General features: G+C 44.0%; 1 long non-coding RNA gene across 1 annotated transcript; it reads left to right on the top strand.

Annotated features, from left to right (window-relative positions):
• The first annotated feature begins 717 nt into the window (after positions 1-717).
• On the top strand, positions 718-2,171 carry LOC134157309 (uncharacterized). Its single transcript, XR_009962277.1, has 3 exons — positions 718-829; positions 1,119-1,229; positions 1,728-2,171. It is a non-coding gene; the product is annotated as an uncharacterized LOC134157309 (long non-coding RNA).
• Positions 2,172-24,730: the final 22,559 nt, after the last annotated feature.

Raw genomic sequence — 24,730 nt, 5'->3', positions numbered from 1 at the left:
CCTGTACAGGGCGAGCACATGCTGACTGTTGGGTCTGGCTGATGTGTATCAGAAACCCAGTGCAGTCGCTGCCATTACTTTGCAGTGCAGAAAAAGAAGCCTTTTTTTTCAGAGAACAAGGTGAAAATTGGCTTCTGCTTTGTCTCTAAACCACCTGAGGTCAGCTTAGAGACTTGAGCAAGCAGAGGCACTGCCCTGCAAGTGATGTCTGAAATGAAGCTGGCTGGACATGGTTGGACCACTCTTCCTGCAGTCCTCTCCAAAATCCTGCAAGTAGCAATGTGCATGGGGAAAACTGAGCATGGGAAGGAGGACAAAAAGGGAGGACTTTTCTGTTATTGTGCTGAAATTTGTTGACTTGTAGTTGTTAATACTGGCTAAAAGGGTGTCCAGTGTTTTCAGGCTTGGCTGCTGACAGGCTTGCCCAGCAAGCAGCTTGCCTGGCTTTGTCACAAAGCCAAGGACACTTACTGTTCCCTGTGCTTTCCCCCACCAGAAAGTCTCTGATCCCAACTCAGAGCATCCTGTGAAGATGATACTACCATCCTTTGCTGCCCCAGACCCTATTTGTGAGTTGCCCCATGGCACACACCTCTTTCTTCTGCAGGTAATTCACTTTATACCAAGTCAGCGATAGCTTGTTATAGTAGATCTCAATGTAGCAGATCACAACCATTGAAGACTTTGCAACTCTAAAATAACATTTTCCTGCTGCAGATATGGAATGGAGAGCGAAGGTGACTGAAGACCCTTTCTCAAGAGGCCAGAGTGAACCTGACTCTTCAGGCTGGAGCTAAAACTATGGTGAGCCCCACATCAACTTATAAAGGTAAATATGTATTCCACCAGTAAAATGCAAATGGGCCTGGCGTACTCCCCCACAGCAGAGTCCTGCTGTTGTCCTTGTTTGTGCCTATCCAATTTTGGATTATGTTTGCCTCTGAGATCTAGTAATTTTGACAAGTTAATTGCTGCCTGTTCTTGACAAGGCTGAAGCTACAAGGAATAAAGTAAAGAACAAAGAATAAGATGTTCCAGCAATGATATTGCATGGCAAGCTACTTAACATATAGAGACTATTGAAAGTGTTAATATCAATGGGTATTTTTTTTGCCCAGATAAAGGAACGTAACATCTACTCTGCTGAGACATGACTGAAGATCCTGGAGCAGCCAACTTGTGTGCTGTTGGAAGGAGGTCCATTTAAGATAAGGCAAAGGGCCTCAAAAGTAAAACAACAATAAAAACTCCTAGATTAGCCATTTAAGAATCTGCTAGAGATTTCCTTTCTGGGTCTTCAATACACTGGTTATATCACCTCAAGCCAGCCCAGCATGGGTTATGCAGCCAGAGAAAAGCCTGGAGCAGCTGATCCTGCAGCCCGATGTGTCGGCTCCGCTCCATCCTTCTCCTCAGCCTCCCTGGCCATGCTGTTCCTGCTAAACCCTGCTAACAACTGAGTTACATTCTACAGGTGGTAAATACTTTAGGGCGTAAATTAAAGGAAATTTAAGAGAAATTGGCTAGAGAAATTAAAACTGCCTCAGGCAGCTTAACTTGTGCAGCGACACATACAGTACTTAGCACCCTAGATTTCATTATTCTTAACAGCATAACTGGAGTCCTATTTTCACACATTAAATATTCTTGGAGTTTTTTTCCCCAATGAGCAGACATACGATGTTTTTTTTCCCTCTGCCATCAACATGCATGTTTTGTCCTTTCAGAGACTTTCTTCAGATTGGAATACAGATTAGTTTTACCTAGGACTGAAAGAGCTCGACTGCTCGGGAAGGCCTCAATCCCTGGTTTTTATGGAAATGCGTAGCTTTGGAGGCTATGGGGAGCTGCTCTCTGCTTAGCACTTCTGAGAGGAGATCTGTGCAAGACTATACCGTCTTCACATCTCTTGGATTTCACAGACAGAGTGAAATATGACTGTTTGCCGTGAAGAAAAAGCGTTTCTTAAGTAGGGATGGGCACGCTCCTATGCTTCCCCAAGGCCCGGTGTGCAAATCCCTGACAGCATGAAAGGAAAGGAAATATCAAAGCCTCACAAGAGATAGGGACTGAACTACCAAGGCCGGTTGTAATGTGCCTGAGGTAGAGGTTGAGGATGTATCATTAGGAGACTAGCAAATCTGAGATGTCTGCTTGTCACTGAGAACAGTGAGGGGGGAAAAAGGCTTCCCAGTAAGCCCCATGGCAGGCAGTGCACTCAAGGAACTACCCACTGGTGCGCAATAGCTCACCAGAAAGCTAAAGCAGACTGAGGGAGGCCAGCCTGGATATGGTGAGTTTTGATGAGTCCTGTGATAAGCTTTGGTGGCTTGCCAGTATTGCCATCGATAATCTCTTCACATTGCCACTTCTTGGGTTAAGACAGTGTGCCTCATGAAAGCTTGTGCTTCAGGGTTGCTTTGGTCATGGTCCATGGAGGCAGTTTCTGCATGCACACACCTGCCTAGATCTTGCTGGGCTCTCCCTTGTTTTCTTCTGAAGCCCTAGAGCCTTTCAGGGTGGGATTTGGGCAATGGAGAGCTCATCAGTAGAGAATCTGCCAGCTCACCAAGCATTGGTGTCTGCTTGTGGGGGGTAAGCAGCTTGCTAGACTCCCAGTGTATTGCATATGAATCCCCATGGACAGAAAAGGAGGCTCAGAGACACATGTGGGGCACCTAGACTTAGGTGTCTTAGTGTGGGGCTGAATCTCATCCTTGAGACTCAATGCAGCTGTAAAACAGGGTGTGCTGCCGCTTGTCACCCAACACTCTTGGGCATGTCAGTCCCTGCTGTGCTATCCTGCATTTAGGCACACTAAAGTGTCAAGTGTCATCAGGCATTTATGGTTAGGGACCAAAATCCTTCTTTAATTGCCCTGGGACCAGAGTGGATGGGTGTTCTGATGCGGAGCATCACCTTCTCCAAGATCACCTTCAGGTGTCTGGGTCCTACTGCTCATTAAATCTAAAGCCTCACCTGCTGGGATGACTTGGGCGTAGCTCATCTCAATAATTCTTTGCTATTGCAGGGGCCTTAGGTGTTACTGGCAGCTTTGTCTGTCTTGTTCTCAAGCAGTGGAGTACAACTTGATCTGAGGACTTGAAATACATTAGTCTAATGAAGTCTTTGAGTTTAGTGCACGGGTGAACTGTAGTCGCATATATGGTACAAGAGGTCAAACTGGATGAACTCATAGTCATTTTTGGCCCTAAATGATGATAATCAAAGAATGATTTCTAATAATGAATGCATTTGTAAAACTTCGATGCCTTCTCATGAATAATCTGCAACCAGAAAAACAACTTGTTTTGTTAAGCAGACTGCGACAAACAGTTCTTCCAACTTTATGCTATGCAGACATGTATTTTTGGATATTCTTTGGGGGAAAAATCTACTGCAGCCAAATCTACATAACCTGTGAGGAAAAAAAGAACCTGAAACAAAACAAAAGATATGTGTAGATTATGAAAGGTAGAGAATCGAGTTTGAATTCTAATGTAAATGTATGTCATTATCAGTAGAGATCACTTGTAAAGCACTATTTTAACTTGAAGAACTAAAACCTGGAATATTAAAGCAAAAGTCTTTTTACATGTGCATTTAGAACAAAAGCTACCCTGTCATTAGAAATGATATCTAACAGTTGGATGAGGGTTGTTGTTTTCAGTGTTTAGTTTAAACACAATAAAGATGAACAAAATTAAAATGTGTTCACTGATGCATGAGGATGAAGTCAAGATCAGAAGTACTATTTCCTAATTTTTAGATGTATTCAAAGGCTCTTCCTTTGTATTAACTCCTACAGATGTTTAATGAATGCTTAAAACCAAACACTGCTTTCCCCCACACACCCCCCCACTGTGTTCAATGCATTTCATACAGGCAACCTGATAAAAAGAGTATCTGGGAGGAGGGGAAGGCAAAATCAAAGTTGATGTATCAGAACATCTACTGCATATCTAAACACAATAAAATCTGAACTGTGTGGGTGTTTTCACTTGTTTTAAAGAATGTTCATTGATTTCAGGTTTATTATGTTTGGAATTGTGGTATGTTACACAAAGACCATTTTACTGATCTTTATGATTCCATAAAAGCCTACAACAATTTGGAGAAAACTGGCTGCACTGTATTTTTTCCCTTTGTTTCTGCTGTTAGACTTTGTGCTTAGCTCTAGGTATAATGAATACTTCGAGCTTTGCCCTCACTCACTGAAAACAATAGGAGCATTGCTACAGACTCTGAGGCATCCAGCTACAGGGTGTATCCTGGACCGTTCAACAGAGATACCTGTTTTGGCTATGTGTGGAATTGCCTACGGATAGCACAAAGCTGATGTGAAATGGACCTGTAACAACAACAAAAAGGGTATCAGTATCTAGCAGGTGCAAGCTGGTAAAGATCTGTGAGCAAATTTCCATGAGGTCTCAGAGATGCTATGCCCTGTTCTGATGAGATTTTTTCCTACTACTTCCCGTCTGACAGTCCACTTCCTGGTGTGCTCTTGGAAAGAAGGATAAGCCTGATGAAAAGGTGAGCTGGTGTCCAAGCAAAACTTTCCTTTTACCTTAGAAAGAAGTGCATTGTAGTTAGAGAAAAAGTAAGACACGGTATCTAAGAGCATCAGGTACAGCCAGGGGATGGTGAGAAGGACTTGGAGCAGTGGAGCGGGAGTCCTGAGAGTTGGGGTCTATTTATAACTCTGTAGAGATCCCACTGTGTGGACTTGGACAGAATGCTCCAGATTGAGAATATCAGTAGCGATACATAAGACCCCTGTTGGCTTCCAGAAGCTTTGAAGTATGTTTGAACCAGACTTCAGTGGCTCAGTACGTACTGCACTACCTGCTTGTGTTCTCCCAGGCTGAAGCGCAGACCTCCTGCATGGAGCTGTCAGGACAAAGCTTTTTCTCCCCAGGACCCAGAGGAGGCAGATCAAGGGTGCCAAGATAGTGGCTTTTTTGTGATGAGAGACTGGGCTTACCTTCTGCCATGAGGTGAGACCTCTTGAGCCTTCCCTTCTGGATCTGCAAGGAGCTAGCAGTCAGGAGAGCCTCAACATCAGCCACTGTGGGGTCTGCGCCCCGCCAAATCCATTGTGTCCTTCTTCTACAGGTGGGTAGCTGTGTGTGGGAAGTCTTTACTTGCAAGCACTGTGTGCAGTTCTGGTATCCCCAACATAAAGAGGACATGGAACTGTTGGAGCAAGTCCAAAGGAAGCCATGTGGATGAGCAGGGGCTGGAGCAAGGGGTGATGGGGTCAAACTGAAACAGGGGAAGTTCAGGTTAGATCTAAGGCAGAAGTTCTTCCCTGTGAAGGGGACAGGGGTTTGGAACTGGATGATTTTAAGGTCCTTTCCAACCCAGACCATTCTGTAATCCTAAATCAGCAGTCCTCATGACACAACACAGCAACATGCTTCCACTGTATTTTCCTAAAGAGACTCTGCAGGCTTCAGCCTGAATGTATTCAGCCATGAATGCAGCCAATGTATTCAGCCAATACATTCAGCTATGAATGTATTCATGACTTCTGTATATAAAGTCTTTCAGGACTCTGTGTTCTTCAAAACTGTTAAATGTTCCATTTAACCCCGAAACAATGAAGTAGAGGGCTATGGGTTTGCTTTAACTGACTCATGAATGAATTCTTCATCACCACCTTGTTCCACTCATTGCCAAAACAAGGAACTTGTGCTTCAGGGAGAGGATGGGCCACCCTAACTACAGCCTTTCAATGGTAATTTTTTAATTCATTGAGAAAAGCAGTGATTCTGTCCAGTTTGAAAGGCTCCAATTTCTTTTTTTGCTTATTCAGGTTAACCTTCCCTTTTTGAAGTAGTTTCCTTACTACATGGAGTTTGCATGTGCACAACAGGGTGCTCAGTTTCCTTTATAGACCCTTGCTATTTTGCAGGGCATGTGCCACAAACCCTACATAATTGTGCTTGATTTTGGATAAGCAACCCTGGCTTATGTGAGAAATAGCCTTACCTTTGGTGATATCTATCTCTATGGCCAGTCAGAGCTGTGGCATGTGTGAATTACGTTCTTAGACTGGCTTTGGTCTGCAGGTACAGTCAGAACCTGGATGTGTGAGTGCTGTACAAAGGGACACTCTTCACATAGACAGCTCCCGTGGCTTTTCCATTACTGGGAATATTGCTGTATTCTATGACTGAGGAGCCAAGGATGGGAAAGTGCCGGTGCAAGTTCTGTTAGGCAGATTTCCAGGGTGTTGGGTTTGTTTTTTGTTGCTGGCTGGGTTTAAACTGTGACATGACAACATTGTCCTTCGTATTCACTTGTGCTCTTCAAAAGGCATGATGTTAGGGAGAGCATTAAGAGGTAGTATTTGTGTTAACAGGATTCAAATACCCTGTGGCTTTTAGTCTCAGTTTTGCACCTCTATTTAATTGTTCCCAGATTTTTGCTCCTGACTGTAATTTACTGCTGGGTGTGAATGTCAAGATGTAGCTGTTTAGCTCACTGATTTGTGGGAGCAATGAAGTAATTTTATGCCTAGGTCCTCTCATTTGTACCTGCCAGCAATGCAGAGGCAGTCTCTCCTAATCAGGCATTAAAAGTTCTTTTTGATTAATCTCTGACTTTGCTGAAGACATTCCAGATTTAAGCCACTGTAATTCATTTCAGGATCAGACCCATTAAGTGTTTTCCAATGAATAATATACTGTGTCATTCTTCTGCTATTAAGTATTTCTAAGATCGCAGAAGGATTGATGCAGATCTGGGAGATACATGGCTCTTGTGCCTCCACTCTCCCCTTCCCTGACTTTCCAAGATTTGTCTCCAGGTGAAATTTCTTTATTTCCATTTCTTTCTGTGTTCAGCTGGAAGCATTCACGAACGGTGAAGTGTGATCCTGTCGATAAAGTGCTCTGTGTGGCCAGGCAATCAGGACAGAAATAATTAACACAGAAAGCGGCCTGCCAGTATCCTGCTGAATGAAACTGGAAGGAGTTCAGCTACAGAAAGATTTCTCAGCTTACCACTTCTGGGGTACACATAGCAATAGCCATTTGGAAGGACAACTGCCAGCTTCCATTTCAGGTTGCTTGACAGTACTAACTAGAGCACTAAGAACATCACTCCATGTCATCAGGAAATGCGAGCCAGATTTGGGATGTGGAGCATTAGTTCCAGACAGAAGAAGAGATCAGAGAGGGGATCAGGTGCTGCTCTGTTGTGGTGGATTTCTCTGAACACAGAAGGAAATGGGGCATGGGGAGTGCCTCTGGTTTCCAGCCTTCCACCACCTCCATGTTCCCAGCCCTGTCTGGACTGACCTGTCACCGTGCAGGGTCGATGCTGGGCTCATGGGCACAGCCACACACTGTCACCCAAGCTGTGTTGTGGTGCCTGTCCATGTAGGATGACAAAGGGAAGGGACTCCTGCAACTCTCTGAAGACCATCCTCCCTTTCTTCTTTCCACCAGATTCAAAGATGGGTGATAGAGCATGGAACAGAACAAATAGTGGCTGTATAGATTAAGAAATCTTCCTTAGGATCAGGGATGTCTCCTGCTGGAGAGGCGATGATCCCCTCTTCTACCACTGTATTGGCTGAGCATCCACAGCCAGGTTAAATCACAGAATCAGCAGGACTGGAAAAGCCCTTTCAGCTCACCCAGTCCACCCATTCCCAGCACTGCCAAGGCCACCACTAACCCATGGCACTGAGGCCTCGTCTCCACGGTGTGTGAACACTTGCAGGGACGGTGACTCCAGCCCTGCCCTGGGCAGCCTGTTCCAATGCCTGAGCACCCTGTGGGGAAGGAATTGTTCCTCAGCTCCATCTAAACCTGCCCTGGTGCAGCTTGAGGCCGTTTCCTCTTGTGCCATCCCTTGTTCCTTGGGAGCAGAGACCGACCCCACCTCACTAAAACCTCCTTTCAGGTAGTTGTAGAGATCAGGTATTAAAGCTGTGTGTGTTCAAGACCAGGTTGGGCAGAGCCTTGGGAGACATGGTCTAGTGCAAGGCATCCCTGTCCATAGCAGAGGGGTTGGAACTTAAGGTCCTTTCCAACACAAACCATTCTAGGATTTGTATGTCACCGCTGTCCTTTAGCTCTGTCTTTGCCTCCCACCCTGCAGATCCCATGCAGAGAGTAAGGAAATAAGGCAGAACTACAGTGCTCTACTTGCTGTAAACTGGGTATCTACGCTGATAAGATTGCTGCTGTACAGGCTAAAATTAGATCTGTCCTGGCAAGCACAGAAGCTGCTGCGTACTTTTCATGCCCTACAATTAGCACTGCATTGTCTGCCTGCAGCAGGAATATACTTGGTGCTTTCAGTGTTTTCTGAAACAACAAATGAGTAGATGAATAGGAGAAACAAGGGAAGACAAAAATAAGGAGTAGGAAGCCTATGGAATGGTTCTCCTCTGGAAATTGCTCAGACTGGTGGGCTGAGACGCCTGTGGCGAGACAGCATTACTCTGTGGTGCTTGCCAGTTTGCATATACAATGAGTTCTTCCAGGATCCCCGGTTCTGCCTTCTCACACTCAGTGATCCTGAGATGGTCCACTTGTACCTCTGCCACTGGTATATGTCATGAGCAGGCTATTACCCCAAGCTCTTACAGGCAATTACCTACTCTGTAGAGACGCTGGAAACCCAAGGCTATGCTGAAGCTATGCGTTGTTCATGTTTACAGGTTTAGTCCTGCTCTTGCTTACTTTTGCTTTGTGGTTCATCTTGCTGAGCACAAAAATGATGATCAGCCTCCTCCCTCTGTTGTGAGGAGGAGTCATGATGGAGGCCAGAAGAAGCACTGGGATCTAATTGATTATTAACTTCAGAAGATGGTTCCATGAGCTCCGTTTGACAGTAGTATTCCTCACTGACGTTACATCGCTTATTTCCTACCAGACAAGGTCTGTTGTCTTGGCCTGGAGGCCTGGCAAATCTTGTCTTTTCCTAGAGCTAGGCACGGCTTAAGGTGGTTTATTAAAATAGTGCCACAATTATGATGAAGAATTTGACTTTTTCCATGACTTCCACCGTGTCTCTTTTCAAATTTGTATTGAGTACATGGACTTGGTTTTTCTCATGCATCCTGAATTCAAGATTTAAAACTGACCTGGTTTAATTTGACCTTATCTAGCTAATTTCTCAAGGGCCTGCATTTCTAAACAGTGCTCTAAATAGAGCATGTTTCCTTCTATCTGCCCAAATAACTAAGTCTCCTGCAAAATTTAAGCCATTAAAAGTAAGGGTGATCAGGAAAGCTTCAAGAAATAAGTGAACTTAATATAAATATTCATAATCATGTCAACTCCACATTTGAAACCATTTCTGAAATGTTAGTTTGCTCTAACGGCTGGTCAGAAGCACAAAGGTTAGGTTAAAGCTTCCTTCGTTAATGGTCTGGCTCAATGCACCCAGCAGTATAATATATTTTATCAGTGAGGGAAATGATATTGGTTTAAGAGGTTTCATGTAACAGTCATATCCTGGCCAAATGTAATTTTGAAAACAATCAGGGCCATTATGGCTCACACAGAAAGAAAGATAAAGACAGATAGCTGTATATGGGTTTTTAATAAGTAATTCACCCTGGGTCTTGAAACATCAGATTGCCAAGTAATATTATTAATGTATAAGCATGTTGGTAAAATCATGTATTCTCTCCCATTGGTTGACTACAGATATGTTTCTGATGCAAATATCATGTAAGTGTATTGAATCCAAGCAATGTAAATAGACTATATAGTACATCCATCAAGCGGTTGACTTGATTATTCCACACACTAAAGAGCATTTTCTGACATCAATCTACATTCTGCCTAAATAGAACATTTTTCACCAATGATATTATGCATCATTTACTGTATATTTGATACTAATTGTTCAGCATATCGATCACCTGTCACTCTGAGAGTTTAGTGATCTTTGCAACTTGCCCTGGCAACTTGGAAGTCACAAGCAGTTGGTTACCTGTAGGAGCAGACTGAGATTCCCTGGATGAATCTTGCCCTGGGCAGGCAGCATAGAGAGAAGAGTTAAGGGATGAGTAAGGGCAGCCAAATTGGTACTTGAAAAGCTAAAAATGACAGCTTTTTGATTTTCATCAAGATTAGGCTACAACACAGTGCAAAGATTCACAGATATCACTTACTCTGCACTTTTCTGTTTGGAAGCAGGTTTTTATAGAAGGGTCAGGATGAGGACGACCAGTACAACAGAAAGACAGGGAGAGATTCTAGGTGTCGGTTCACCCTTTACTCGATGCACTGTGACATTTGGTTTTATGATTGCAAGATGCAGAAACTCTGTCAACTTCTTCTCTTGTATAAGTGGCTAAAAAGAAGGGGGTTATCGTTTTGTATGCAGAGCCTGCATATGTGGTAATCCGTTATCTGTCAGAGGACAATTACATCGATAGCTAAAGGATATGGCTTTAACTATCTGAACAGTTTCAACCACCTGATAAAGCAGAATCTCTTTTAATATACGTTGAACTTGCTGATCAATTTTAAACATTTGCTTTGTATATGAAAATATGGAGAGTTTAAAATAAGTTTAACTGCAGCTGGAGAGCGCCTCTCCATATTGACTGTTCGGTGTCTGTCACAGCACATACATTATTGAACTAGAAAACTACTGGAAGCAAAGGCTTTAGAGATAGGAGAAGAATATATTGATTTAATCATTGCATTCGTTCAGCAGTTCTTTTACAACCTTTTTTACAGTATGGAGTGTGGTCTGTCTGCTTGCAACAGACTTTATTCCCCAAGCCTGTATTTTCCTTTATAATCCCTCTGTGTTCCAGGCTTTTCCCTCTACAGAACATCAAAGCTCTTATCCAGATTCTCATCCCTCCACTGGCTCCACTACCATCAGTTCTTTCCCTCTGTTGTCTTCCTCAAGCCTGTTCTGCTAACAGCCTCCAATTCCCCCCTTGTATCCTTGTCCTTACAAGCTGGCCACCAGCTTGCCCTTACTCCTCATGAGGGCTTCTCCTTACTAGCACCCAGACTTACTATTCACCCCATTGCTGTTCCACTTGGACACAATATTCCCACTCCAGCACAAAAAAAAAACCTTTCTAGCAAGTTATCCAGATTTCCAGGGGGCAGATTGATTGTTTTGTAATAAACAGGAAAATTTCTGGGGATTAACATTTCAGGGAAAAAATGTAGAAAAGGATTCACTTGAAGCACAACTTTGTCTTGTGTTACATCGTGAGACCTGACTGATCCAAACTGGTTTTACCCCAGTGGCAGAACTCAAGGTTGTGTTATTTTCCCAGCTCTACCCAATGAGTCACTGGTGACATGCACCAACCGTACTGAATGTACAGACTGGTTGTTTCCTTAAACTTCAGTTGTCGGTCTTCACTCCTTGCCTTCTTTTTGCCTTTTTATTTAGCTCAACTCCTTCGGATGAATGTTATATTCTTACCAAAGGACTGCGCATTAACTCAAAAACTGGGACAAAATCACTAATATAAAAGAAAAGGTTTGCAAGAACTGATAGCAGCGTCGCAACAACTTTGCTTTCCCCAAAGGCATGATCATATGCTGCTTGTATGGAGATGCAGTCTCCCTCCTGCTCTGGGAATTGGCAACTTCAAAGTGGTGGCTGTCCACGTTTCTCATTGATTCCTGACTCTGGGGTTTCAGACTGCTCTAGAAGGCTTCTCTGAGTCATTCTGGGAACATCTCTGCCCCATCATCAAGCAAGTAAAGCCAGTTCTCATCTCCAGGAACAGAACTGCCTTGCATGCGTATGATTTGCTTCGCATCTTTTCAGCTGTCATTGTGGGGACCTTCTTCCCAGGGGTTATTCATAAAAGAGGCTTTGATTCAGGCGGCATGTGGGTTGGGTGTGTGTGTCAGGTAGCGCACACAGCACCCTCCCCACAGTGTCTTCTACCTTCTCCCTGCTCCCCCATCCTCAGCACAGCACCTTGGCTCTCCCCTTCATCTCTGCCTCCTGGCTCCCTCCCTCCCACCCGCTTGCTCCATCTTCCAACCCCAAAATGATTTGCTGGATGCACAGCTGCTTTGGAGTGGAGAAAGCTGTGTAGCAGCAGCTGTAGCTGTGAATTACATGAGGATACAGATCATTCCAGCACTTGCTTCAAAGGGATAGAGCTTATCTCGGGTGTAGACTCTGTGTAAGCAGTACAGAAATGACAGCAGCCCTGTATTGGTTTATTTGGGCTCTTGGATGGTATGGGCTGCGTAGGGAGGTGGGCATAACAGCTCTGTGGACATACACAAGTCCTGCTAATCTGGGCCAACCCATGGCCATGGCACCAGCAGCGGCCACTGTAAGCTCCTCAGGGCAGGAAAGGTTTCCTTACTTACTCATGAAGCATCATGCAGAGCAGCAGTTGTTTATAAATAATAGATGTTTAGAAACACTCAGGAAAATATTCTCTGCTGAATATACACAGCAAAATGTTACTGAGGCATCCCTGAGCCTGCAAAGCCACAGGCACAGTGAGCAGAACTGTAATGTCCCCCCATTCATCTCTCTAACAGTCACCACTCTGCTTTACATAGCTGTTTACTTTCTCAGGCATCTTCAGCCATAGCATTAAGGCACAACAGGGTGTGCTTTACTGGGACATTAATAATACATCGGGTGCGTTGTGAGCCATGACTGGAAAGGCTGAATGACTTCAATAGCCCCAAAAATGTATGAATGCTCCAGTAAACCACATCCGAGAGCGGTAATTCAGGTTTTATTTTGTCATTTTATTAATGACGCAAGTTACATGATATTGTATGTGATGCTGTCTGATGGGACAACAGGAGGATGGTGAGCCCACGGCAGTGCTGATGGGGAACATCTTCCTTCTGCATGTGCAGAGAGCAACTTTAGTTAAGGAATTTTAACTAACTGCATCTGCTTTGGGGGAATATCATAGCAATAGCAGGGAGAACCTGTGCAAACCTCTTGAACGTATTTAACAGTGAGTGTGGTGATGTTGTGAAGGGCACGTATATGTACTAGAAATGGGAAGATGGATGATTTGCATGTGCCTAATGCTGTAGCTAATCACATCCTTCAGCAGGAAAAGCTGGGCTCCTTGTTAGCACAAGAAATGATGAAAGAGGGGAAGAAAAAGAAAGAAAATCATCTCCCAAAGAGCACGAGAAGGAGGGAAGGACAGAGGCCAGTTTGTAGGAAGCATCTCACCTCATTAAGCATCTTATTTCCCTTTTATCGTCCGTACTGCACCGAAGCCTACAAGATACATGTGTGATTTATAAACAGTGCTGTGCATCAGCTGAGCAGTTTTATCCAGGGCTCTGGCCCTGGGTGGGTTTGTCTGCAGTGGTAGAACCTTGCCTGCTTTCAGCCGGGGTGTCACTTGCTCTGCTTGAACGCCTTTATTCTGATAAGTGGTTAAACACCTCTGTCCCAGATGAAGACAGGTAAATACAAGCCCGCTTTGCTCTAACGTCATCCTAAAATGAACTCATATGTGGATAGCCCTGCATTTCATTTAAGTCCACTAAAATAAGAGTCACTGATGTTTATTCAGAGCCAAGAAGGCTTCACGGATAATTTTATAGCCATTTAATACTTGTATTTGCTCAACTTAGTGTAGTTTAGATTTCCTTCTACTTTTGGCTGTTTCAGAGTGGACAATCCTGAGGAAAATCGGAAACAGCAATGAAAAATGCTGCTGTTCAGATTCCAAGATAAATCCAATAACAACTGACAGGATTGATTACAACCGAATCAGTGAAACCTCCAGACTCTTTTTAATGTGGTTTGAGACATAAAGAAGATAATGAAAGATGTTACTTGACAGGAGTAGGAGCTATGTCTAGAGCAAAAGCACACTCCTCTGAATTTTTGATTTCGTTCTTGAAGCATTTTTCCACTGCAAAATAGGATTTTGGCCAGAATTGACATATTCATGAAATTACATTAATTTCAATGACATTTATTGAAAAAAAAAATAGTTTTTGAATGATCCTTTGGAAAAATTCTATTTGGGAAAATGAGATAAAATCACAAACTAAAAGCACTTTTGAAATTAAATTCTTCACGTGTATTTATGGTTTTAACCTCATTTTATGTCATGTTTCTAGCAATATTATATTCTGGGGTGGTTTTACAGAACGTAGTCCTCTTCGCCTTTTCTCTCTGCACCTTTCTGCATCTCAGGGTAATTTCATGTGCAAACACACCATCAGGTACTATCCCTGCACATCGACTCACAGATCTACCTGTCTCCTCTGGCCAGCTTCAGCTCTGGGCTCGTTTCCCTGTCATTTCACATAGACGACAGTCTGTCAACTCAAACTCAATGTGGATGAGACAGAACTTTTAATCTTCCCCAATTCATGTCTTCCCTATTAGTCTCCTCTTTGATCACCGTGGACAACCTCACCACCCTGCCTGTTACTGAGGCCCATAATTTGTGCGTCATCCTTGACTCAGACCCTTTCTCAGGTCCTCACATCTAGGCTATGGCATAATCTCACTGACTACTGCTTAGCATCTTTCAGACCTTGCCTTTCCAGTCCACCCAAGGCCATTGCCCACCCTTTCTATGTCTCAATTAATGCAAGGGATTTTTTTATCAGGCCTTGATAAATGCAGCACCAGCTTTTTGGTGCCCACTTAACACTGGAAATACTCGTTTCCCAGATCATCCATCTCCCATTTTCTGTCCATCCTTCCTACATCTCTTTCAGCATTCAAACAAATATTACACCTTTGTCCTCATTTCGTGCTCTGTCACAGTCTATTTGAAGTTATCAGCAGTCACTTAGTGCTGCCGTTGATGAGAGCACATAATGATGCTCAGACCTGCACCCCCAGCTTCTCCCTTTTGCCTCCCCCTATTAAAAGGACCATCCTGCAAGCATCCCCAAGCTGCCTCGCATTCTCCTCCCCATCCCACAGTGAAACTCCCTGTGCCCTCTTTTCCTAGCTACTGCTAAGCTCTTCATTTGCTGCCTGTCCTGTTGCTCAACATCACCCTAAGTTCCCCTGTCCACACTCACCCATTTTTCTGTGCCCCACTTTTGTCTCTTGCCTTATTCTTATGTTGTAAGGCTTTAGGAGCAGGTATCATCTTTCTGTTTTGCCTAATACTTTGAGGCTCAGCCCACAGTCAGGTCTCATGAGATAGAAATCCATTATACACACGCACACACATGCACACATTATGATAATATAAACTGTTATTCTTTATTAGTAGTATCAGAATATGGCATGGCATATATCAACTCGTGCCCTTTTCTGACTTACTTAATATTCTACTATTTTATTGTCCTCTGTTTTTGTATTATTATTGTTATTTGAATAATTAACTTAATTAACTATTAAGTACAGATTTGAAGCTCCTTATTTTCTAGATCAAAGCATCTCCCACTTCTGTTATAATGAAACACTTGAATTCTTGGACAGTCTGCAAAGCAAACTTAGGTAAGAGTCAAAGTGTTTCATTGCAAAAAGCAAGAGGTGCTTTGATCTAGAGAATAGGATTTCCAATATTAATTTTTCATCTTACAGATAAAAGATCTAGCCCAACAAAGTGAAATCACACGAAAAGTTCAGCTGCTGCATTGCATAATGTGTGGAATATGTTGGGGGCACTCATTTATCACATGAGGTATGTCAGAAGGCTCCCTAACTCCCCTGCCCAGTTTCAGTATTGACTAAGCAAACTTCCCTATTCCAACAAAACTTGAGTGTAAAGCTGAGAAAACATTACTGGGAGCTCACTAGGATGGAAAGGTCCAGGTAGGCCCATGCCACAGCTCAGGGTGGTGGTGGTCCCACTGTACAAAGGGTGACTACAGAGAGATCCAGGTAGTGCAATCCACAGCTGCTGCTAGCATGACACTAGAGAAGCTCACAGCCTGCGAAGGGGTTTGGGAAATCTCAGGTTTGCACTGTTAAAAATGTCAGTTCAAAGTTAATTTTGAAAACTTCTTTCTATTCTGGCACATTCTGAATGTGATTTTACACTCTCATTTGCAGGGGGTGTGAAATAGCTGCTTTTCCTACAAATAGTTGTTCAGGTTCTGGGGTTTTGACCAGCCCTTGCAAGTACATCCGATTTCCACTTAAAATACACCATTTTGCTATTTTACTTTGCTAACAGAATGCACTTGAGAGTGAATATTTTGCAGTGTCACCAGAAAGCAGGAGTAGAAAAGTGCTAAAAATTGCCAGTGAAAGAAAGGAAAAATTACTGTAAAAGATTTATCACTGTACATGTGTGCTAAGAGCTGCCTTCACCCAGAGATTTCCCCTAAGCCATGGCACAGGTGACCATTCCATAGGATCCCAGACTGGTTTGGGTTGAAGGGACCTCAAAGCTCATCCACTACCCTGGGCAGGGACACCTTCCACTAGAGCAGGTTGCTCCAAGCCCCTGTGTCCAACCTGGCCTTGAGCACTGCCAGGGATGGGGCAGCCACAGCTTCTCTGGGCACCCTGTGCCAGCGCCTCAGCACCCTCACAGGGAAGAGCTTCTGCCTTAGATCTAATCTTAAAGGGTCCTCCCTGTCCCAGTGGAGAAATCCACAGCTACCACCTCTTTTAGGGTGTGTGAGCTGCACGGAGGTGCTGAGCTCCCAGAGATCCTTTTGGGAACCGATAGATGATGGATTAATACGTTTCCTAACAATCACCATGGAAACCAAAACTGGGGTGATAAAAAAATCCCACTGGCAATGTGGATTAGTGGCTGCTTCTCTGGGAGTCAGTGGCTGCCCTGGATGATGTAGTTTATCTCGGTGTAAATCAGATGTGACTCAGCGGCATACACAGCGCAGCCAAACGTGCAGAACGCTCATGTCAGTGTTGAATCAAAGCCTGAAACATGGGTTGTTATTTAAAGAGAGTTATGAAAACGCCAGGAGTTTCAAGAGAAGATCAACGCTGCTAAAGAAGTGAAAGCCAAGAATTATAGATATAACGATAGGAAGCTCTTAGGATTTATTAACTGTTTTGTTTGGACTTATTAAAAAGGAATGACACCCATTAAAGTATATCACGGGAATGAGCTATCTAGCAGCCCCAGGGCTGTGACTGAAGGGGAGCTCTATGATAAGGTGAGAGCTTGCTGTTGCTTTCCAATGACAAGGTATTTGGTAAAACAAAGAGAAGGTTTTGCTTTATAAATTGTTTGCTCAATTCAAGAGTTTTCTCAAACAAATATTGTTCTGCAAATACCTCTAAGAGCAAACAGCCCATTTCCCATGAAATACATGTGATTAGACATTAGTCTGAGATGGTTTGTGTTTGGTTGTTTTATACAGTTACCTGACAGGAGGATGGAGCCAGGAGGGGCTCGCTCTGCTCCCAAGGAACAAGGGATGGCACAAGAGGAAATGGCCTCAAGCTGCACCAGGGCAGGTTTAGATGGAGCTGAGGAACAATTCCTTCCCCACAGGGTGCTCAGGCATTGGAACAGGCTGCCCAGGGCAGGGCTGGAGTCACCGTCCCTGCAAGTGTTCACACACCATGGAGACGAGGCCCTCAGTGCCATGGGTTAGTGGTGGCCTTGGCAGTGCTGGGGTAAGGGTTGGACTGGGTGAGCTTAAAGGGCTTTTCCAGTGGATTCCATGTTTCTATTAGCTTTTGTGACAACTCAAAGTGTTCTGTAGCCATGTTGTTTAAGGAAGTTATGCACAACACCGCAGATGGCTGCACAAGTGATACTATTGCAGCAATTCCTTTTTGCTGTCTCCTCAGAGTGACATTTCTTCAGGTTGACAAACTCAGGTTGGCCCCATTTCTGTATTCACCTAAGCACCCATGCACCTCAAGTGCTGTAGGACTCAGGCATGCCCCTCTTCATCTTCACACCAGCCTCTACACGCATGCCTTACAAGCCTTGTGCATGAGCAAGAACCACATCTGACACAACTGGGGCTACCCCACCAGCAGGAGTGTCCCATCTCTTGCTGATCCCTCCTGCTGTCTGGCACCTCTTTTCAGTGTGTAGTCACTTTGGTGACTACAGCTTTCTTGCAGTGCAGATGTGAGCTGGGTACTTGGAGGTTCAATTCGAGAGCTATATGTACCAGCTTACTGGGTCCTTTCAAAGTGGTGTTTCTAATCCACTTCCTGTGAATCACAGCATCCCAGAACCATTACGGTTGAAGGATCCTCTGTAGATCATCCGGTCCAACCCCTGCCAAGGGAGGGCCACCCAGGGCAGGGCACACAGGAACATGTCCAGGTGGGTTTGGGATGGCTCCAGAGAGGGAGACTCCACAACCCCCTGGGCAGCCTGTGCCAGGGCTCTGACACCCTCATGTAAACAAGTTCTTCCTCATGTTGAGGTGAAACTTGTCCTGTGTTAGTTTATGGCCATTGCTCCTCGTCCTGTCACTGGGCACCACTGGAAAGAGTCTGGCCCCATCCTCCTGACACCTGCCTTTGAGCTACTGATCTACATTGATGAGATCCCCTCTCAGGCTGCTCTTCTCCAGAATAACCAGGCCCAGCTCCCGCAATCTCTCTTTGTGAGGAGGAGATGGGCAAGTGTAAGTCACAAGCTAAGATAAATCTCTTCATCTTATATTGTTATTTCTGTGCCAGCCTCTACTGTCACATCAAAACAACTCTGGGCTTATCTAGCTGCATTCAGAAGTTCTGCTGTCCGTTTTAGACCATGTAAAAACCACGGCTGTTTCTTTTAAATGGTAACTAGGATTTGGGAGCTTGAAACACAAAAGTTCCAGTCCTGCTTTGTGAAATTTCAGAGAGTGTGGCACAACAGGTTATAAAATACCACTGCAGACAGAGTTTCAACATGTACCTGAGCTACATAGCCATGTTCCTTCAACTAATGGTTTCTGTAATTCAGGCCATTTTGCTTTTCAGTTTAAAACCAGCAAGATGTTGAACCTAACCAGGATAATTGTGATGCCTTTCTTTTGGGGGAAATAACTGACAACTCTCCCTATGATATGGCAATAGGAGAGTGTCAGATTAGAAGTTCCTACCTCTGCCTCATGAGAACACTTGGTCCTTTGTGCATGCATCCTTGTTTTCATTTGGGCAAGTTTCATTGCAGCTTATTATTATTGAAAGTTAGAGAACAGATTGAAGACTGATAACAAGGAGATGGTGTACCATGGGAAAAGCCGAGTTGTATAAAAGCTTTGCCTGAGACTCAACTACTCTGTGTTCTGCAAAAGCTACTGCAGATATCCCTGTTAGTTTTATTGATCTTACAAATTCAGGACTGGAGCATTTAGAATTTAGCTTTGCTTTGGATACTTGCTTATTTTACCTGAATTTGCTCAAAATTCAACATATTCAAGTGATCTGACAGATTCAACCCCCAACCTCCTATGCCGTGTATCCCCCTTTCCAAATCTTTACAGCAATAAAGGAATTTCCTGTGTTTTTAAGAGAAATCTTTAAAACCTGTGATACTCCTGAGGTATAGGAAAGTGCTTTAGTTGCTGTTTTACTTAATATTAAAAGGTTAAAAAGCCCATGAAAACATATAGCTATGTGGAAATTAATGATGGCTATCTCTTATAAACTAGTGCTGTGTATGTACCTATCCACTCATAATGTTTTAAAATATACACAGCAGAGTGCAGATAGTGATAACACATTTGATTTTATCCACTGCAAATACATATATATATTTATATGTCAGACAAATAACTTATCTCCCTTCCTACTCTCTGTATTGATAAAATCCATAGAGGATTTAATCCATCCGAGTGTGCTTCTCCATGTTATTCGTCTCAGCCGTGCACTGGGAAAGTTCAAATATTTAAACTGCTTTAAAGTCAGAATATTAATGGCGCTTCTTAGAAATTCAATAACAGTTACATTTTTCCCAGTTGATGGATACTGTCACAAATGGCTACTGCAGAAGCGTACAGAGTTAATTACCTTGCGGCAATTAGGGTCTTAGTCCAAGTGCATGAAAACTTTTACTAGTACAGGTAAAGAGAGGCACTCTCAGCCCCTGGATCCTGAAGGAGTGTGCCAACAATATAAGGAAGAAATTCTTTACTGTAAGGGTGGTGAGGCACTGGAATGGTTTGCCCAGGGAGGTTGTGAATGCTCCATCCCTGGCGGTGTTCAAGGCCAGCTTGGACAGAGCCTTGGGTGACATGGTTTAGTGTGAGGTGTCCCTGCCCATGGCAGGGGGGTTGGAACTGGATGATCTTAAGGTCCTTTCCAACCCTAACTATTCTATGATTCTATGAACAATGCTGGCTGATAAGCCCTGAGGCAGCTCATGACAAGCAGTATTGTGTACCACCTAAGCACAAGATCTGGGGGAGTTCAGCTTCCCTCCAGTATAGGACACAGGATTTGATGTAGACAAGCACTGTTTCCCCTTCAAAGATCAGTCATGGGGAGAGGACTGCCAAGGAGAAGCGCAGCTTCTCTCCAAAGGTGCAGGCTATCAGTTAAACAAGCTGAGAGGAAAAGCACACAAAACTTACACAGAGCATTCAGCAGGCAAGGGAGCCAGCCCTGTGCAATGTTACACTGCAACTTTTAGTGCAAAGCCAGAACACATGCTTCGTTTCAAACCCTTTCTTAAATACACCCCTAATTATGAAATCATTACCAGAAACCTGCATGATAAGGAAAGAAGAATTATTATATTAACCTGGGGTCTTCAGTGTACTTGGAGGCATCACAAAGCAGCTCTCCTGCAGTCAAAGCCTGCGCACTCCCTGTTTTCTCTCATCCAGTGAGTCACTTCTTCCCTTTAATCTCCCATTAAAATCCTTTCTATCCTCTTCAGCTTATGACTCTGTTGCTGCAAGGTGGTTTGTGGCACTCGGTATGGCTAATCCTCGGGATCGCATCGTATTGAGAACAGAATAATTGAAAACAGCTTGAAGCGGTTGTAGTTAGGCACACAAATCAATGACAGATAATCATTTAAGCACAAACCAAAACAGACATTTACATGGAAAACAATCATGGCCTTGGAGTTACACCCTGTTCTTGCCATGCAAAATCTGTCATGATTTGGCAGAGTACCCTTTGGAAGCTAAACCTTGTTGCCAATGTGGCCATCCCCTCGAGACAGCCCTGGCAAAGCCCTGAAGGAAACCTGAGCTCAGCTGTAAATAGATTTGCCTTAAAGGCCATCTAGCTTCAGAAATAAACCCATAAGCAAACCCAGAAATGAACCTGCACTGCCCCCTGAGCTGTGTAAGAAAGCCATGGTCCGAGGTGAGCAGTTGAGAGCTGTGCAAAGCCACACAGCAAGCGAGAGCATGGGGCTGGGTCCCCCCTTTCAGAGTGCTGCTCCTATTCCGAGGGAGGTGGGTTGTGCTCAGGTACACTGCACTGTGTATGGAAGTGTAGCAATAATAAAACAAAACTCCCAAAGCAGACTGGCTCCTGACTGGATACTGCAGATGGGAGCACGTATTTGCCTGTAGTTTCCTGATGACAATCGTATTTATACCAGCTGGTTAAAATGTTTTAATAAATGATGACCTGATGAGAACGCTTTGCCATGGCTGTGGCCCTGGGGTTTGCTCATTTCTGCCATGGTCCAAATAACCGTTCCAATTAAAAAGCAGTAAAAATGACAATTTGAGGTCTTTCCTAGCATCTTTAGAAAGGCACCAGGAAACTTAAATCCCATCTTCCTTCCAGATGAAGGAAATGTGTTCAGGATGACATACGCTATCTGTTTGTCTTAGGGGGCTGGAAGAGCCAAGCCTCCATCCCTGGCTCATCCCAAAGCCAGGTGAGTGTGTTCCTCCCAGAGCTCTGAATTTCTCTGCCTGAACTTCTCTACAGTGTCTACTTTGCTACAATTATCTAATTATAAGTAGGTGAATGGGACTTTTCTCCCTATTATTTAGCCTTTTTCTTTAAAAACATCACCATCTTCACTGGAGAAGTTTCAAAAGTTGAGTTGCCAATTTTCCTTCCTCTTTCTGTGCCTCCAGTGAAAGGGTATTATTTATCAAACTAAGCGTATATTATAATCTTTGTAAAATGGTAAAGATCAAAGACTACCTTGCATCAAGCAGAATTACAGTGCCATAACATTTTATATTGTTGCAGCTGATATCAATCACGGCGTGACAGCAAGCTACAGAAGAGGGGTTTTGCAGCCGCTATCACTGACGTGCTGCAATGTCTGAAATACAGCAGCCAGGTAACATGTGCTTTGGGTGTGAAAGGGAAAAACCAGCAGCAGAAGTAAGTGCCTTCAGTATCCATGTCATTAAGTGAGGCCATTTGGCAGCGAAACACGTGCGCACGACTTTAATTCTGCCTGCGGCTGCTGCGTTCTCGGAAGGGAATAGATAAAAGCCTCTACGAGAAGAGAGGGCTTGATTTCAAGTGACAGTGGTGACATTTTCAGCAACAACCCCCCCGAGCATGGCAGGGTCCTCCATATGATACTCCTGCCCCCAAGGCATGAGCATCATCATCCTTCTCTCCCCAGGAAGAGGCAGGAATCTGGGTGTGCAGCCAGTGCTGCCCAGCATTCCCAAGTGCTCTGCAGCTCCCCTGCACCAGCCGTAAGCCAGTTGTTCTCCCCTCCATAACTCTCAATCACATCTTTGTTTAATTCATGCTTGAGGCCACTGACAGGCTGACGAAAGTTTCTCCTGCTCCTCCCCATGGCCCTGCCAGGCCTGCTGGGTCTTATAGCTGCAGCACTAAAAGCACTGCACAGTGTCCCCAAGACATATCTCTGGTGGAGAACAGCAAGGAAAGGGGAATGATAAGAGATCTGTTTCCATACATATCCCTTGCAATGCGGATACATCCCTCCTCTCCATGACTGTAGCCAACCCTATGTATTTCTCCCTGCAACACGCACAAGTCCGACAGCAGCATCTTCCTGCGCTGTGCTCACCGGCTGTGCTTCTGCAAAATGCCACCTGAGCTCCCAGGCTGTAGACCCCCCCTAGTATCCTGTAGTTGGGTTATATTAACACTATAACTTCATGAGAGGCAACTTCACTTCAAACAGTCCTGCTATTGTATCTCAGAGACTTCAATCCAGAGAGGGAACCCTTTCAACATAGCAAAGAGGATGAGAAGAAACAAAGCAAAAGCAGTTGGGAAAGGACCAGGGTTCAGCAAATCCAAACCTCTTGGGTTTTCAGGATTCTCCTGCTATTTGAATAAAAAACTGAGTTGTTATAGACAAATCTATTTTTCTGTCTCCTTCCCCTCTGCTCCTGAGAGCCACACAATGTACTTCCCCGCTGGTAACTAAAATGCTCCTAAAAACTTGAAGAATGATTTGAAAAAGGGCATTCCTATTCCTTATGCATAAAACATGCATGCATATTCATCTAAAACAGTTAGAAAAATTTGTACCAGTTATAATTAGCATGTTTTGTGCATCTATTTTCTTTGCTATTAAATAACAAATTTGTGGTAACCATAGCAACTGGAACATCACATGGTACTGGTGCTATTTTGGGGATAACATAAGTACCTTTCTTAAAGAAGCATTAACACCTCTAAGCTATGAATTCTAGTAGTTTTCATGATAAAATATCTGTTAGGTAGATTGTATTCACTCCTTGCTCTATCGTTGCTTTCATGTGGAATGCACTACCTTGTTTTGCAGTGCCTGTGACCACTTAAAAGCACTAATGAGTGCTCTTGTAGTGCAAAAAAGCAACAAACTTAAGAGAAGCTATGTGACATATTAATGGAACTTGCATTGAAGGGAAAAATACAATAAAATGAAGGATTTCTGTTATTGTTGCTGGAGAAGGAGCTAGCATTGGTCATGGAGCTCTTCATTCATGCTTGAATGGAGGAAAGCAGGAGGGAAAAGATGCTTTCATCCTGGACCAGTATAGCACCTGCTGGAATAAGCAGTAGATGCTGGGTTAGCTCTATTGGAAGGTAGGCGAGATCCTTAGGGACCTCACAAGGGAAGAGACCAACTTAGCAATCAAAGCCAATTCCCTGCCACCACAGTTAAGGGTGTTTGTCTACCGAATTTCTGCTGTACACACCACCACATGCCACGGGCCTTCCAACATGTCTCAGAGCCTTATAGCTAGTCAGATAGAGAGCAAGAGACCAAATGCTACAACATGTATGAGCCATTAAAAGAGATTAGATGGCAACAAGGTCAGTATCCATGTGCAGGCATAAATAAAACTTGCTGGAGCACCACATCACAGGTAAGAACAAAATGCCTCAAGAATCCCTGTCCATGTTGTGATGAATTGAGGAAAAATGGGCAAATGTGGGAGAAATTCCCCATTCAGTCTCTGAAACTGGTAATTCACTTAGTCATGAGAAGGTAAGTAGGATGAACCAAACAGACACCCATGAGAAATGGATGCTATTAAAAATATCCTGCTCACACTGATGTACTAATGAAAAACACTGGTTGACATGATCAGTTGTTTGATCATGAAACTGTGTGTATGGATGATACACACCCTGAGCTGTCAGGATGGTGTTATCCATCTCCCAGGCCAGAAGTAATGAGGGATCATTCACCCTAGGTGGCTCCCACACAGATGATTTGGGTTCATGCACATACTAAAGAGGCCGTTGGGCTGCGAAATTACTCAGACCAAGCCAAGGTGGAGTTTGGAGTGGAGGAATTTTGCCACAAGGTGAATAAAGGTACTGGGGTTGATGAGAAGAGCTGTGAAACTGAGCTGGAAGGAGGCACAGCAAGTATGCGCAGAGGATAAGGGTTTGTGGAGCTGTGTGGGTCGGTGAAAGGGTGTGATGTCCATCATGTGCCTTGGGCCTGAAGGTG

The sequence above is a fragment of the Pezoporus occidentalis genome, unplaced genomic scaffold (assembly GCF_034315485.1).
Source record: "Pezoporus occidentalis ecotype Australia unplaced genomic scaffold, CSIRO_AGI_Poc_V1 ctg94, whole genome shotgun sequence".
NCBI classification, from domain to species: Eukaryota; Metazoa; Chordata; class Aves; order Psittaciformes; family Psittacidae; genus Pezoporus; species Pezoporus occidentalis.
This window is presented reverse-complemented; position numbering and strand designations above follow the sequence as displayed.